Source organism: Cervus elaphus, chromosome 11, assembly GCF_910594005.1.
Source record: "Cervus elaphus chromosome 11, mCerEla1.1, whole genome shotgun sequence".
In the NCBI taxonomy this organism is placed as follows: domain Eukaryota; kingdom Metazoa; phylum Chordata; class Mammalia; order Artiodactyla; family Cervidae; genus Cervus; species Cervus elaphus.
In genome coordinates this window covers 89,163,822-89,180,831 of record NC_057825.1, presented here as the reverse complement: position 1 = coordinate 89,180,831, position 17,010 = coordinate 89,163,822, and the positions used below count along the sequence as shown (strand labels likewise).

Here is a 17,010-nt window from a genome sequence, read left to right as displayed (position 1 = left end):
TTTGTGGCCCCATGGACTGTAGCCCGCCTGGCTCCTCTGCCCAAGGAATTTTCTAGGCAAGAATACTGGAGTGTGTTGCCATTTCCTATTCAAGGAGATCTTCCCGATCCAGGGATTGGACTCACATTTCTTGTGTCTCCTGCATTGGCAGGCAGACTCTTTACCACTAGCACCACCTGGGAAACCCTCCTGGGCTATTCTAATTGATGTGCCTCCATCTCCCAGAGTGAAGATTTAAATTGTTCTTAATTTCCAGAAGGTCTTTAGAATGTGAATGAATTACAACTGTGGTTGTTCCTTTGAAGTTTCATGTTTCATACTTGATCCCAGTGACTTGTGATTCTTTGGGCTTGAAAGTGAAAAGCAAGCACTCCCTGCCATATTCTGCAGAGATGAGGAGGATAGAGTCTGGAACCCAGTCCAGTCACTGACAACTAAATATTAGTGTGTCTTTCTTTGGACACATCTCACCCTCTTGGCCTCAGTTTTCTCATTGGTTTAATGAAGTGGGAGAGTAGGGTTATACTGTATATCAGTCGGAGTCTAACAAGGAAAATAGGAAATTCTTCAAGTATCTCAAGAAAGGGAATTGAATGCAGGGCATTTATACAAGTAATGGAGGAGGTAAAACAGACGGGGCAAAGGGGAGGGAGTGAAGGGGAGGTACCCCAAGGTTAGCCCCAGCAGGACATCTTCTCTTCCTAGAGGCTGGAGGGAGAAGGTGAGGAGGTGATGTCACCCCAGTCCAGGGCCCGGGGCCACTCTGGAAGCAAGAGCTGGGGCCATGGAGGGAATACCGCTTGATGCAAAGAGCCAGGGAAGAAATGCTTTGGCACCCCTACTCCCTCCATCCCCCTTCACCCTCACCCTACACCCCAACTGATCTTGGGTCAGTGTCTGCAATTGTCCCCAACCCAGCAGGAAGCTGCCAGGGTCAGCAGAGAAGGCTGTGGCGTGGTCAGGCTGGAGTATCCCTGTAATTGACGCTCAATGAGAGTGAAAAGTTCTATGTGTCCTCAAGGGTGTGCTGATGGGAAAATCAGGCCAATAAGGTCACACTAGTCTTTTTTTTTAAAAAATTCAATTATAAAAATATTTATTAGAGTGATATGTTCTAGATACTGCAAAGGGAACTCATTTGGAAGTAGCCAACTTTATTTTTTCTGTAACTCTACTCTTCAAGATATGTTGGGACACAATAAATAAAACATTAGACACAAATGACTTGTATTATGAATATAGCTTTCTATGTGAAGGTCACACTGGTCTTTATTGAGACTCCCCATCCCATCATCAGAAACAAATGTCTCCAGGGTGAACCTGCTCTGTTCTGCCCTGGACTTGCCTTTATGGAGAGAAGAAAAGGCAAGACCTCAGGGAAGGTGTTTTGGATGTGAGGAGGAGGGGTAGGTCCAAGAGGGTAAAGGATGAGAAGGAGGAGACAGAAAAGGGTTCATACCTGTGGGTAGAGAGCTGAACCCAAAGGGAAAGGGGTCAAAGGGCTTCACCCATGACCAGTGATGGTCGCTGTCTGCAAAAGTATGCTTCCGGTCATAAAGTAACTCACACAGGGCAGTGTCCATGGCAGGCTTTCCTGGAGTGTTTAACTGATTTTCATACAAGGCACCTTTTTCAATCAGGATCCATCAGACTGGGCCGACTGGACATCCCCTCACCTAAGGTGTTCTGTTCCCATAGAAGGGAAGTGATGTCAGCTCTGTCCTCTCGGAGGTGTCCGCCGCAGTGGAGTCTAAGGTGCCGACAGGCCCCCAGCCCTTTGCCTATGAAGTGAGGGGTCGGTATGTGCTTTCAGGGCCCCTAGATCTGCTCTCTGGGATCCACCCCAGGCCCTGGCAGACGGGGGCAGGCGGTGGCCCTTCTACCAGGTCAGGAAGAGGACACCCATACAATCACATCCCAGGAGGTCTGAACCGAGGGCAAGAGCGCGGCTGTGGCTCAAGAGGGGACTAAGTAACCTGAAACCCTTTGTAAAAACTCCTGACCGTAAGGCCAGGAGCATGTGGAGCACGGCAACGTTTCCCGTGGATCTGGGCTCTTTTGCCTGCTGCCCTCAGGCCTCACACGCTCTCCTCGCCCAACACGAGGCCTTCAAACTGACCGACAATGTTCAAGGACTTACCTCTCATTCTCCCCCCACCTCTCTTCCTGTCTCTGCTGCTTTACGAAGCCCAGAGAACCAAGGAGGCAGGCTCTGACGCTCAGGGAGGGGAGAGCTGGGGACACTCATGCATTAGTCATTTTTGTCCTGACTTGTATTCAGAGATGAGCAATAGCTGGAAAAGATGTTAGTCTGATGACAAATGAGAGGTCCTGGAGCTGAGAAGAGGGCGAGAATAGAAAGATCTTGCCTAGGGGAAGAGGAGAGGCTGGCCTGAGTCAGGCCACAGAGGCAGCGGCACGTGTGCAGGGTTGGGGCAGAAGGACAGGCCTGTCCGTCAGGCTGGGCTGGGCCTTTCATATAGGAGGAGCAGGGAGATGATGCCTTGGTCCCAGACTGAGGAGCTTGAAAGCCAAGATGACCTTATGCTGCTGTCCAGAAAGAAATGGCATAGAGTCACACTCCTGTCCCCAGCTTATGGCAGACATGGGAAACCAGTCCTCATGTTCTTTCCGACTGAAGGCAGAAGGGGATTCAAGCTCTACAAGCAGCGCCACTGATCCATCACTGTTGGTACGTGACATAAAGCCTGGGGACTGTCTGGCTATGGACAGGGAGACATGGATGGTTCTTATGAAGCATTTTAGACATGTAACCATGGGTGTGGACTGGATGGAAGGAGTGAGCGCTGAAAAGAGAGCTAAGTGGGGAGACAAATATGTTGAGATTTCTGGCCAAATGACATCTGTGTGTTCTGCCCATTCCTACACTGGACTTGGTGGGCCAGCGTTTTTTGTTTTCATTTTTAAACCTAGGCTTTTTTAAGGGGGTAAATCTCCTCCACTCCCACCCTTATCCTGGGCACCCATGCAATGGCCTCTCCTCTCTATCAAACTGAACTTCTAGTTACCCAGTCATGTAAGAGCTCAGACTAGATTCCAGGCACATTCTCATCTTCTTTGGACCAAGTGTTTTTCACTCTATAAAAACATTAGGGCAAAAGTACCAAAGCAGAAGTCTCCATCAAGCTCATTGAAATTAGAAAACTTGGATTCTGTCATGATAGTTTCCATTCTCCCAGGAATAGTTTTGGGTTCTTTGCATGACAGGGCTAAGGAAACCTTTCTTCTTTTTTTCATCCAAAAGAATGAGACCACTTCTTGGTTGACCCTGTTAGAGAGTGATGGACTGGAACAGTCAGAAGCCATTAGCATTGGCCCGGTGAGCTGTTGTTCAATTTAGAAGCATCGACTGAGCCCAGGGAGACATCCCATCAGAGTTCAATGACTTGCATCCACTCTTTATGCTGCAGCTGAAAGCTAGGCTCCTCCACTCCCACAGTGGTCCTGCATGGTGACTGATCGCATCTACAAATTCCAAACTTTTGTTCTGGGGGCCCCCTTGCCAACATGGTGCTATTGATGACAATACGCTCTTGTACCCTTGCTACTCAAAGTGGGAGAGCATCAGCCTCACCTGAGAGCTTCGGAGAAATACACAATCTGGAGGCTTCACTCCAGACCTACTGATTGAATCAGCATCTGCAGGTTAGCAAGACTCTCGGGCAATGTGTATGCACGTTAGGGTGGCAGAAGCCTGAAACAGCTGGGGGAGGTCGGAAGTGTGAGCTCAAGGGGTCAGCAGGACTGCACTCCCCCCAGAGCTCTAAGGGAGAATCTTCTCAGTCCTCTTTCAGCTTCTGGTGGCTTCTGGCATTCCTTACCTCGTGGCTGCCTCACTCTGATCTCTGCTTCCTTGTCTCCATGTGGCTTGTGAAGATAGTTGTAATGGGGCTCAGGGCCCACCAGGATAACTCAGGATGATTTCATCTTAGATTCTCAGTTTAAGTACATCAGTAAAGATCCATCTTCCAAATAAGGTCACATTTGCAGGTTCTGGGTGTTGGGGCATGAACGTGTTTTTTGAGGGGAGGGGCCACTCTTCAACCCACGACAGACCCCCTTAGAACAGTCCCAGGCAGCCTGCTTCCAGCCCCTTGCCATAGCTCACCCTCTGGAGCTGGTCCAGCCTGGTGCTCTGATTTACCCACTGAACACTGCCAAACAGTACCAGCGTTATTGATGCCTTTCCTATGACAGACCTTGCCCTACATATTTTACATGGATGAATCCATTTGACTGCAACAACCCCTCAGGGCTGCAACTGTAATTACCAGCCCTATTTTATAGATGAGGAAACTGAGGCACAGAGTAGTTCAGGAACTCACCTAAGCTCTCATAGCTAGTAGAGTTGAACTTGGGCTACAAACCCAGCAGTCTGTCCCAGAATCTGTGCTCTTCACAATATACTTCACCATTCAGAAGCATTATTGAGTGCCTCTGAAATTATGGAAGGTTCAAGAGGTGGTGGAGAGAGACGGCACCAGGTCTCACTTTTCTGGGAGGCAGAGCACAAAGAAGGCCGAGACACAGTGTGAGCCTTCCTGCTCCCACCCCACAGTGCCTGGAGGTTGGGGGACCCCCAGTTGTTGGTGTCTGGAGGATGGGGAGCACATTTTACTGTTCAGTGAGTGACTGAAACAGTGCATCCCATCTGTGTCAAAGGAGCACTGCATAGCCATGGCCAGGGACATTGCTCGGGGCAGGGACTGGCGGGGCCTCTCTCCATGGCCCTGCCAAGGATGGATGCTCAGATCTCTAGAGGCGACAGAATTGAGCCCCGCAACTCTGAGATGGAGCTCCAAGTCCAGAAGACCCAGAAGCAAAATCCAAGAGCCCAGGGGGGAGAACCACAAGGGAGATGTCACTAGGCCGCCTCCAGGTGTGCTCAGGGGAGCATCCCAGGCAGCACACAGCCCGACTTGAGCTCTGGAAGGCCCATGTGCATGGAGTATGTTTGTGGGGGGCAGGGTGCACAGAGGCATCTGTGCCTGGACAGGTGCGTGGTTTTGCTAGGATGCTGGCAGCTGAGCCACGCTCCGAATACCTTGTGAAAAGGCCCCCCAGAATGCAGGTGAGATACTTCTTGTGAGATTAGTACTGCTACAGCCACCATTGAGAGATGAGGCACACAATGCCCAAGGTCTCATGGCTGCTCAGTCCCTCACCCCTCAGCATAGTATGGGCTCTGGAATGGCAGGCTCATGGCAGGGAAGTGCTGAGTACAGTGCCTGAGCATAGCAGTCACTATATATATCAAATATATATACCAAACCAGTCAATCCTAAAGGAAATGAGCCCTGAACATTCATTGGAAGGACTGATGCTGAAGCTGAAGCTTCAATACTTTGGCCACCTGATGGGAAGAGCCGACACATTGGAAAAGACCCTGATACTGGGAAAGATTGAAGGAGGAGGAGAAGGGAGCCACAGAAGATGAGATGGTTGGATGGCCTCACCAACTCAATGGACATGTGTTTGAGCAAACTCCAGGAGATAGTGAAGGACAGGGAAGCCTGGTGTGCTGCAGTCCATGGGGTCGCAAACAGTTGGACACGCTTCCATAAACTAATAGTAGAAGTTCCAGATGAGTAGCTCAGAGGGGAAAGTGGAGCCCACCATTTACAAACGCACCAGCCCCAAATCCACTTGTTTCTTTAGTATAGAAATTCAGCAGCAGACACAACCTGCCTAATTTTATTAAGCTCAGTTTCACAGATTCTTTGGCATTCCCTTGAGAACATCTGATGGGGCAGTCAGCCCAGATATACACTTGCTGGAAGATGGTACCCAGACTGTGATTTAAAGACGCAGTTGTTGCACTGTCTTGGACCACAAGAGGACTCATTGACCAACAAGCATGTAACATTTATTTATTTATTTTTTCCATTTATTTTTATTAGTTGGAGGCTAATTACTTTACAATATTGTAGTGGTTTTTGCCATACATTGACATGAATCAGCCATGGATTTACATGTGTTCCCCATCCTGAACCCCCCTCCCACCTCCCTCCCCATGACCAGCAAGCATGTAACATTTATTGAGTGAGCACTTATCTACCAGGCTCTTTGCAAAGCCTGTGCTTACATATATTGTCTCATATGATCCTCCGAGGAGGTACTCTTCCTCTCTTCATCTTACAGATGAAGAAACTGAGGTTGAGAGAAACTAAATAACAGCTGGAGAGATGCAGAGCTTGAATTCAATTTTGGTCCCTTAATGCTCTCCAGAGCCTGGGTCTTCAGCCACAATGCTGCACGGAGGGGTCAGTTTCCTGGGCGTTTAATGTATTAAGATGGCTTTAGGTGGCGCTAGTGGTAAAGAACCCACCTGCCAAGGCAGGAGATGTAAGAGACTCGGATTCGGTCCCTGGGTCAGAAAGATCCCCTGGAGAAGGAAACGACAACCCACTCCAGTATTCTTGCCTGGAGAATCCCACGGACAGAGGAGCCTGGAGGGCTACAGTCCACGGGTCGCAGAGAGTCAGACAGGACTGAAGCAGGTTAGCACAGCACGAACTCCTTTCGAGTTAAGTTACCATCTCACCCTATGCCCACTCCCCTTAATAGTTCTTAATTTTCTCTCTGCTCCCAACATTGGGAAAGAGGCCAGGCAGACCCCAAGGCCGATCTGGGAGGGTTCTTAGAGTAAGGATACGGGGGCTGGTCGAGCACTTACTGTGTGCTAGTTCCCCTGGAGAGCACTTCCAGCCATGGAGGTTTTCACTGGCTCAGTGAGTCAGAAATTCAGGTGGATCTATTTCCGTTCTGTCTCATCTTGATGTCTTTTATGTTTGGCCTTCTCATCCTAGTCTGGTCCCGCCTTGTGATAATACGGTCCTGTTTCACAGAGGAGGAAGATTGCCTCCTCAGCAGATCATGGATGTGCGCTGATTGGGAGCCGGCCATGTCAATCTGCCTCGCTCCATAGATCCTGGAACAGCATACCCGCCAGAAGCAGGACAGAGAGCCGACAAACCTCGTCTGCTGATAAGCCTTGATTCAGTGTCAAGGGGCTCTCCCAAAGCCCCATGGCCTGTTTCTCTTGCCTCATCCCTTGGCTTCCCAATTTGGTGGACAACCTATCTCCTCCATGTGAAGGGCAATCTCAAAGTTGGTGACACTGACTTCTAAGATGGGTTCTCATACTTCATCAATTCTAAAGCACACATTTTCTCCCCACATTTCAACATCTCATATTGGGATATGTGCTCCAATTAATGATGGCAAAATTATAACTAGCAGTGGTTTTCTCAGTAATATTTAAAATAATGACGTGTCAATTAACAATGATATCCTAGATCTGGAGAAATGCAGTGATACCGATGTTTATTTTTATCTCTCAGTATAAAATCAATACCTGCACTTCTGTCTCTCTGCCTTCACTTCTGAGGCCTGTATCAAAAGTCTTCTTTGGGCTTGCTGTGTGACTAGCCTCTCATGTTATTTCTTTAAGCAGGAGACATCCTGGAAGTAGGCTGACTTGCGTTGCCAGAATCTGAGAGCCCTCAAATTGTTGTCCTGATGTTTACCTTTCATTTCCTCCTTCCTAAATCTTATCAAGAGTTTTACAAACTCTCAGGAAGTTATTAAGTGGAGGGTCATGTTTTAACAAGTGTAGGTTCACTTGTTTGTTTCTTTGAGTCCGATGTTAAGAGACTAGAATCATCTGCCTAGAAATGAGCTTGATTGAACTTCATTAAATTTATATAAAAAGAACACCCATTTTATAACCTGGATGTGAGATTGAGCTGCTTTTCTTGATATTCGTCCTTGTATATCTCTGATCTTAAGTGGACTGATTATTGAGGTTGCTTTTATGGCCAGCTTAGTGCAGAAGTTGCCTGAAGGTAATATAAGTCACTGTTAATTATGTGTGCACCATATTTGATTTCTAGAAATCTGGTTTCCTGATCACCTTTTGCTAAAAGCTGGTTCCACTGTAGGTTGGATCTTAGGAGACTTGATTTCACCTTATTTGAGAATAAAGGAAAAGAAAAACAATTAAATGTGTTTTGAGAAAAGACACTGCAGAGAAGATAAATGATGTGGAAGACTCAAAAGAAGTACTTATCTCATAATACTCTGCTGTAGGAACCAGAAGAAAAGTGTCAGAAAACTATTTAGTAGCCTTGTGTGTATGTATGTGTTAGTTGCTCAGTCATGTCAAACTCTGTGATCCCATGGATGGTAGCCCGCCAGACTCCTCTGTCCATGGGATTCTCCAGGCAAGAATACTGGAGTGGGTAGCCATTCCCTTCTCCAGGGGATCTTCCCAAACTTAGTAGCCTTAAAATAGTTCAAAAAGGCGTGGCTTCTAAGAAACAGGAGAGGGCAGTCATAGGAGAAGATAGACTAAGATGAAAAGGTCAGAGGTGAAATGGAGACACAGTAAGAAAAGTGTGCAAAAGATAAAATGTTCAATGTGGGAATTAGAATTCACACTATTTTGCCGAATTAAAATTAGCGAAATTGGAGATGATGATAGTAATGACAAACATTCAGAATGCCAGGAAAATAGCAGTAAGGAAACTGGTGAGAGAAAAAAATATGAGAAAAAAATCAGAGAGCAAAGATTCAATGTATGGGTGACCGCTGATCTTAAAGGAGACACTCAAATAAGTGAAATGGAGGAAACAACCATCGAGCTAATAGAAGGCAGTCAACCCTGTGCTAAAGAAAACGTGTGAATGTGTTTTTCAGGGTGGGCTACCTGCTACCGTAACCACCACCTCAGCCTCCCTGATCCAGAGCTCAGTGGGCTGCCTTCAGTGACACCCCACCGCCTTCCGTCTGGTGGCTGCATCACCCTCAAAGGTCCCAGAGCTTCCACCGGACCCTCCGCCTCCAGCAGGGCGGCAAGGAAGGACAGTGTGGAGGGCAGTTCCGCTCTTAACTGTCTGGGCAACAGGTGACGCAAGTCACTTCCGCTTAATCTCATTGGCTGACATCTCATTGGCCCTATTCAGAGGGAAGACAGGTAGGAAAGGTGGGTCCCAGGGAGAAAAGGAAGTGAGTTTGGTGAGTCCATGGCATTGTTCCTGACACATGGATATGCAGACACACATACAAACACGTTTAACCAGCTCTTTCCTTAATTGTGATACGATCCATACCATACCGGATCACAGGGAGGATCACAGAGAGGAGTGGAAAGTTAAACAACGGACCTGCTATTTTCTTCTGTCTTGTTTCACACACTGTGACACTGTGAGCCTGACTGCTCGGGCTTTGGGCTGTCTTTGATGCATGTTCCAGGGGCAGTAGGTTCCCCACATGAGCCTTTGGACCCTGTCACAACGTGGCATATTCCTTCCAGTTCCCGCCATCCCCTCTTTCTGGGCCTATTGACTCTCCTCTCCCTCCCCAAATCACCACGTCCCATTGAATCTATGAAGTTCTATAGTTTCCTCAGTCTGGAGAGGGGGGGGATGGTGTCAGATCTCCCTTTAGTCCTAGATGCAAAGTGTTCTTATCATTTCCTCTTGTGCTCAGTAAGCAAATAAAATAAAATAAAATAAAACCAACAAAACCAGTTTTTAAAGCCCAACATAACAATCTTGACCTTAATATGCTAAAGGAATATTTATTTCTACCTCTGTGGCCGAGAAAATAGTTTATTAGACATAGAAGGACACAGCATCCAATAGCTGTTCCCTGGACTTCTTGGCTGGAGGTGGAGTTGGGGGTAAGGGTAGTCTTGCCACACGAAGGATAAATACTCTCAGATTAGGTCCCAAAGCAGAACCAACCGTTTTATGTTCAAACTTGACCAAGGTGAAACCTTTCAAAATATAGCTCCATTGGTTTTTAGGTACAGTCTGGCCTGAAGGCAAAAGGTAGATAAGATGGCCACTTAAAAGTTCCCTGTGACTGGATTCTAGGACAACCTGAGGTGTGAAACAGTGAATCAGAGGACGTGTCAGTTCAATTAGACAGGCTTTTATCCACATAGTATGCAAGTCTGGCACCTCCTCACCGAAGAAAGGAACTGCGTATTTGCTGAGCACAGCCCTCCTGCTAGTTCAGGACTGTCCCTGCATCACTGGGGTTTCCTGAACCCCCTTTCTTTCCCTTCACTGAAGGCCTGAAGTCCACATGGTCTTGTGATGGTGGCAGAGGTATCTGGCAAGTGGGTTAAACTCGTGCTGGAGCCTTGAGATTGGGGCCTCCCTGAACCCCACAGTTCACTAGCTTGTGCTGGAACACTGCCCTCACCCCTACACAGGGTTGAAATGCTGTCTCTGTGCATGTCTCAGTAACGCCATGATCCCCAGTAGCTCTGTGACTCTGATCAAGTCACTCCATTTCCTTAACCTCAGTTTCCTCACCTGAAAAGCAGGATGAGGGGTCCTTCGCCATGGCACTGATGAGAAGGGCCAGGCACAGCCCTGATACCTATCTGGGTTTAACAGCTCCAATTTTTTGGTTCAAATAATGTCTTCCTTCTGAGGCTGCAGCAGTCAGGGGGTTAAAGGGTTCCTGTAGCCAAGGGGGTTTCTGGAGAAGGACAGAGAGAGACACTTCCTCCTTTCTTCTTTGACACTCTTTTCATCCTAAATGGTTAATCCCTTACACAGAACTGTGGAAAATTCAGAAGTAGGTGAAGAAGCTGATGATAAGCCTCAGCCATAATCCCATCACCCAGGGGCTTGAGCTTTCTCTTTATCTGAAGGGAACAGGCAGGGTGTGGTCCCACCTCTTACTCAACTGTCTCCATTTACTCTGCAAAGTAACAGCAGCAAGGCCTTGACCAGTTCCTCCCTCACTTCTGGAAGCTTCATTCAGGAATCGGTGAGTTTGGGCTCTGACTTCAAGTCTCAGGCTTGAAGCAAATGCCCTGCTGTCCTTGTCTGGAGCTGACCCATGGGGCTGGGAGCCTGGGGCTTTAGAGGCACCCCCACCCAGGGGGCGGCCGTGCCCGTGGCAGACGTTGAAGCAGATGGGAAATGACCACTTGTCATGTCTTTCCGCTGTGGGCTCGGGGTGCGGGTGATGCCGACTGTCTGCTCCTGTCTGGACGCCTCCCACTGGAAGTGGAAGGAGACAGGCACCTGCCTCCCTGTGTGCGCACAGGGCTTAAACGGATGTTAACAGAAAGTCAGACAACTTGAGCATTCTCTTCTAGACCTTCTGTTCCTTTTATAGCTACAAGGAACGACCCACAGAAATGTGATTTCATACTCCAGTGGTTACATTTACCTGGTCTTCAGTGGGACAGAGACAAAAATGACCCGTGACAGGGAGCGCGTTTCAGGATTGTGATCCCTGGCTGCTCTCCAAGGAGGGCGAATCCCAGTAGAGTCTTTGCTGAGTAGGCGCCAGAGTGTGAGGGTGCAAACTGGAGATGCCCAGAGGGAGCTGAAGGGAAGAGGTTGGGGGTGGGGATAAGGGGGTGAGGCTGACCCAAGGGTGTCTATTCCCTTCTCCTCTGTCTCCCCACAATCCGTGTTATATTGTGGAGTTGGCTTTGTTAGAGCTGCAACCAATTGCTGGAATTCTGTCTTAAAATAGACAAGAAGAGTGGCTGTCAGAGAGGTCCAGTCATTTGGATTACATAACAAGAGGATATGTTATTTTAGAGAAGATGATTTAGGCGCTAGGGTGCCTGCCACACATGCCCCATTATCACTCAGCACCATACTCTGAAATGGGCTGCTCAGGGGTAGGTCTCCCCACACTGTTCCGAGCTCCCCTGGGCCCTTACTCACCTCTGGGACCCAGGGGCCTGGGCAGTGTTGCATTGCTGAGCAATTTTAACTCCTAATTCACTGCTCGTGGAGTTTCAGTTCAACTATTTATTAAGCATCTACGTGACCCCAGCCCTACAGCAACACAAAGAATAGAGACATGTCAAACAAAGACACAGGCCCTGCCTGCTAGGAGCTTGTGGTGATAGACTGTTGCTGTTGGATGGTAAGTGGAATGAAAGAGGAGCATAATGGTGATGGGAGTGTAAAGGACAGGGGTGTGGAGGGAAGGCTTCTGGGAGGAGCAGACAACCTGAGCTGAAAGGAAAAGGCAAAGAAGAGAGTGCTCCGGGCAGAGACCAGCAAGGACAAAGGTGGGGACTGGCTGAGTGCCTTCCAGGTCCTGGGAACAGCCGCCCAGCAAGCGTGATAGTCTGGGAGGGAGGGGGCAGGCACTGGGAGGCCCAGGGGGCTTTGCCAACGAGCCAAGAGGGACCTCATTCTGGAGGGTGCAGTCCTCAAAGAAGGGAGTGGCCAGAGACAGAAAGGCATGATCGTCAGTCTCCTGGTGGGGAATGGGTGGGTTTCAATTTCCAACACGGAGAATACATTTGGTTTGAAAAAGCAAATTCAGAATTAAAATTTTATATTTGATAAGTATAAAGAGGAGAGCTGTCACTTTTGTAATACAATCTAAATTTTGGCTAGAGGCGAGAAATTAGAAAAAAAAAAAAAGGTGCAAGAATGCTGCCCGGATGGCGGGGAGCCATGGATGGGCTGGGGGTGGGGAGGGGGATGCAGGGCAGTGGGTCAGATTTGCATTTTTAGAACAGCGACTCTTGCTACTGATTGGATGGGGTGTATGAGAAAGGAAAGACTAGGCTGAGATCATGAATGCAATTCTTTGCAGCCAAAGATGGAGAAGCTCTATCCAGTCCGCAAAAACAAAACCAGGAGCTGACTGTGACTCAGATCATGAACTCCTTATTGCCAAATTCAGACGTAAATTGAAGAAAAGTAGGGAAAACCACTAGACCATTCAGGTATGACCTAAATCAAATCCCTTACGATTATACAGTGGAAGTGACAAATAGATTCAAGGAATTAAATCTGATAGACAGAGAGCCTGATGAACTATGGATGGAGGTTCGTGACATTGTACAGAGGCAGGGATCAAGACTGTCCCCAAGAAAAAGAAATGCAAAGCAGCAAAATGGTTGTCTGAGGAGGCCTTACAAATAGCTGTGAAAAGAAGAGAAGTGAAAGGCAAAGGAGAAAAGGAAAGGTACACCCATTTGAATGCAGAGTTCCAAAGAATAACAAGGAGAGATAAGAAAGCCTTCCTCAGTGATCAATGCAAAGAAATAGAAGAAAACAATAGAATGGGAAAGACTAGAGATCTCTTCAAGAAAATTAGAGATACCAAGGGAACATTTCATGCAAAGATGGGCACAATAAAGGACAGATATGGTATGGACCTGACAGAAGCAGAAGATATTAAGTGGTGGCAAGAATACACAGAAGAACTATACAAAAAAAGATGTTCATGACCCAGATAATCATGATGGTGTGATCACTCACCTAGAGCCAGACATCCTGGAATACGAAGTCAAGTGGGCCTTAGAAAGCATCACCATGAACAAAGCTAGTGGAGGGGATGGCATTCCAGTTGAGCTATTTCAAATCCTAAAAGACGACACTGTGAAAGTCACATATGTGAGCAAATTTGGAAAACTCAGCAGTGGCCACAGGACTGGAAAAGGTCAGTTTTCATTCCAGTTCCAAAGAAAGGCAATGCCAAAGAATGTTCAAACTACCACACAATTGCACTCATCTCACCTGCTAGCAAAGTAATGCTCAAAATTCTCCAAGCCAGGCTTCAATTGTACATGAACCAAGAACTTTCAGATGTCCAAGCTGGATTTAGAAAAGGCAGAGGAACCAGAGATCAAATTGCCAACATCCACTGGATCATAGAAAAAGCGAGAGAGTTACAGAAAAACATCTACTTCTACTTTATTGACTATGCCAAAGCCTTTGACTGTGTGGATCACAACAAACTGTGGAAAATTATTAAAGAGATGGGAATACCAGACCACCTGACCTGTCTCCTGAGAAATCTGTATGCAGGTCAAGAAGCAGCAGTTAAAACTGGACATGGAACAACAGACTGGTTCCAAATCGGGAAAGGAGTACATCAAGGCCAAATCTTGTCACCCTGCTTATTTCACTTATATGCAGAGTACATCATGAGAAATGCTGGACTGGATGAAGCACAAGTTGGAATCAAGATTGCCGGGAGAAATATCAATAGCCTCAGATATGCAGATGACACCACCCTTATGGCAGAAAGTGAAGAAGAACTAAAAAGCCTCTTGATGAAAGTGAAAGAGGAGAGTGAATAAGTTGGCTTAAAGCTCAACATTCAGAAAACTAAGATTATGACATCGGGTCCATCGCTTCACAGCAAATAGATGGGGAAACAATGGAAACAGTGACAGACTTTATTTTTTTGGGCTTCAAAATCACTGCAGATGGTGATTGAAGCCATGAAATTAAAAGATGCTTGCTCCTTGGAAGAAAAGCTATGATCAACCTAGACAGCATATTAAAAAGCAGAGATGTTACTTTGCCAACAAAGGTCCATTTGGTTAAAGCAGTGGTTTTTCTAGTAGTCATGTATAGATGTGAGAGTTGGACTATAAAGAAAGCTGAGTGCCGAAGCATTGATGCTTTTGAACTGTGATGTTGGAGAAGACTCTTGAGAGTCCCTTAGACTGCAAGGAGATCCAATCAGTCCATCCTAAAGGAAATCAGTCCTGAATATTCATTGGAAGGACTGATACTGAAGCTGAAGCTCCAACACTCTGGCCATCTAATGCAAAGAACTGACTCATTTAAAAAGACTCTGTTGTAAAGTAATTAGCCTCCAACTAATAAAAATAAATAAAAAAAATAAAATAAAAAGACCCTGTTGCTGGGAAGGGTTGAAGGCGGGAGGAGAAGGGGATGACAGAGGATGAGATGGTTGGATGGCATCACCAGCTCAATGGACATGAGTTTGAATAAGCTCTGGGAGTTGGTGATGGACAGGGAAACGTGGCGTGCTGCAGTCCATAGGGTCACAAAGAATCGGACATGACTGAGTGACTGAACTGAACTGAACTGATGAATGTGATGGGGCTGACACTGGCTTGATTCAGGGTGTGGTGCTCTGGGTGGGAAGATATTTAGAACATAAAACCAGAGAATCTGGTGACAGTAGGGACACAGGGCATGAAGAGGGAGGAGTCAAGGCTGCCTTCTGGGGCCCTTGGTGGATGGCCAGCTGGGTGGGGGGGCAGGGAGGGGATGCTGGCTGGAGGAGGGAGGCTCTGGTGCAGGGCTGGCTAGACTGATGGTCTGTTTGGACAGGTCATTTTCAAGGTGGCTGTGGGCCATCTAGGGGTGGGGTGGACAGAGGCCACAGTCTAGCGAGCAGCCAGCTAGGGCTGAAATCCAGTGTCCTAACTTGTTCTGCCTCCCAGCCAGCTTAGCTACACCCTGAGAGTAGGGAGCAGGTGGTCCTGGGGTGAGGGTGGGGGGGATGGGACAGGGGCGGCCTCCCAGGAGGTGTCAGGCCTTCTCACTACATGGGGAGCTCCTTGCTTAGCTCTTCCCACGGGGCCTGGGTGAGCTTGGCCCTTAAAGCAGATGCTGGGGACGCCAAAGGCTGAGTGGAGTGGATCGTGACCCTGTCCTTGAAACCACAGCAGGCACAGCTCAGAGGGTTCTGTCTCCGAGACCAGGGTCCCCTGAGGCCCAGCTCTGCCCCAGGTGTTGGACTCTCCTGAGTGACCCTGGCATCAGACCTCTTCCTTTTCCCTCACTGAGACTTGCTGATCGGGTACCTGTCCTGGCCCCGCCCAGCCTGACTCTGCAATCAGAGATCTGACAGGTTTGGTAACAGAGGAGAATGTTTAAAATAACACATTTGCCTATAATACCTCTCAGGGCTATTTTCATTGTAAACAAGGGTTAATACTATACCCTAAGGAATGGAGCTCTAACAGTGGAATATCAACACTGATGGAGATAGGATGGGTATTAGTCAGTGTTCAGGGTATACTTGTCTGTGGGACAGATGTCTGTCTTCTTACATGAATGGAGCAGGTCCCTTTGGGGGACATTAATTCTCTCTGTGGATACAAGTAATAGTTCAGACTCTGAAAATCCAAGCCTTAGCAGGGCTGGGCAACCTCATCTCTGTGCCAGGGGCTGCTGGTGAAGGGGAGGAAGCTGGCACTTCACAGAAGACAACTTACCTGGCTGCAGGATTGGTCTTTAAGGCAGGCCAGTGGCTGCCCGCAGGAAGAAGCACATCCAGAGCTTTATCAGCAAACCCCGGGAGGCAGGGCTCCCATATTGTTAGGCAATGGGTGGAAGTGGCCTTAAGTTCTGGCACTGACCCTGTTTTCTAGCTAAAAATAAGACCCATGGTTAGGAGAACTGCAGCTGGCAGCTGGACATGCAGAGCATAGAGAAGAGCTTTTGGAAACAACTGTCAAGACCCTAACTAGAGGGGTGAACATCAGGACTGGACCCATCAGGGGCCTTCTCAGCCCTGGAATGCTGAGCCCAGGTTGCCCAGACAGACCGAGAGGTCAGTGGTGCCTCAGGGGTCGCTCAGCATCCCGAACTCCCACAGGCATATCAGACCTCCCAAGATGAATTCTCCTTGCACCCTCCTTTCCTGGCGGATGAGACAAGACCGGCAGGACAGCACAGGTCCTCAGACCCACGGGGGGAAGTGGATCTGGGGGTGGGGATGACGCCAACTCTGGGTGAGGTAAGCAACTCTGGGTCTGAACAACAGACCCCCAAGTAAAAAAAAAAAACAAAACAAAAACCATAACTATCACATTTTTAAAAAAACGTATATTGATGATTAACCCTTTGATGACCTTGATCTTCAGGATTTTTGGATTAGTGACTAGGATTTTTGGATCAGTAATTCGCCATTGTTTATAAGACATTAACTACTTTACATTCCTCCTTCAGTAGTCCTTTATGACCTGTTACTTAGATATTAGCTGGGGCCTTCCTTCCCTTTGAACTCTAGGTGACTTTGGCTTAAATCCACCAATTCATGGTCTGTGCAACTTCAAAACCCTCCCACTTTCCCAGGGTGTGATATTCTTCAGGCCTCTTCTGCCTCTTTGGGCTGCATCCAAAAATCAGTCACCCCAGCACGTGTGGGTTTAGGAGCTGTTAGTGAAGTATTTGGGGGAGTGGGTTGTCAGGAAGGGGTCAGTCCCTCCCA

General features: G+C 47.8%; 1 protein-coding gene across 2 annotated transcripts in view; it reads left to right on the top strand.

Moving 5' to 3' along the window:
* ADD2 (adducin 2) overlaps nucleotides 1-17,010 on the top strand; it is a 115,477-nt gene that overhangs the window by 42,695 nt on the left and 55,772 nt on the right. The window lies entirely within an intron of this gene.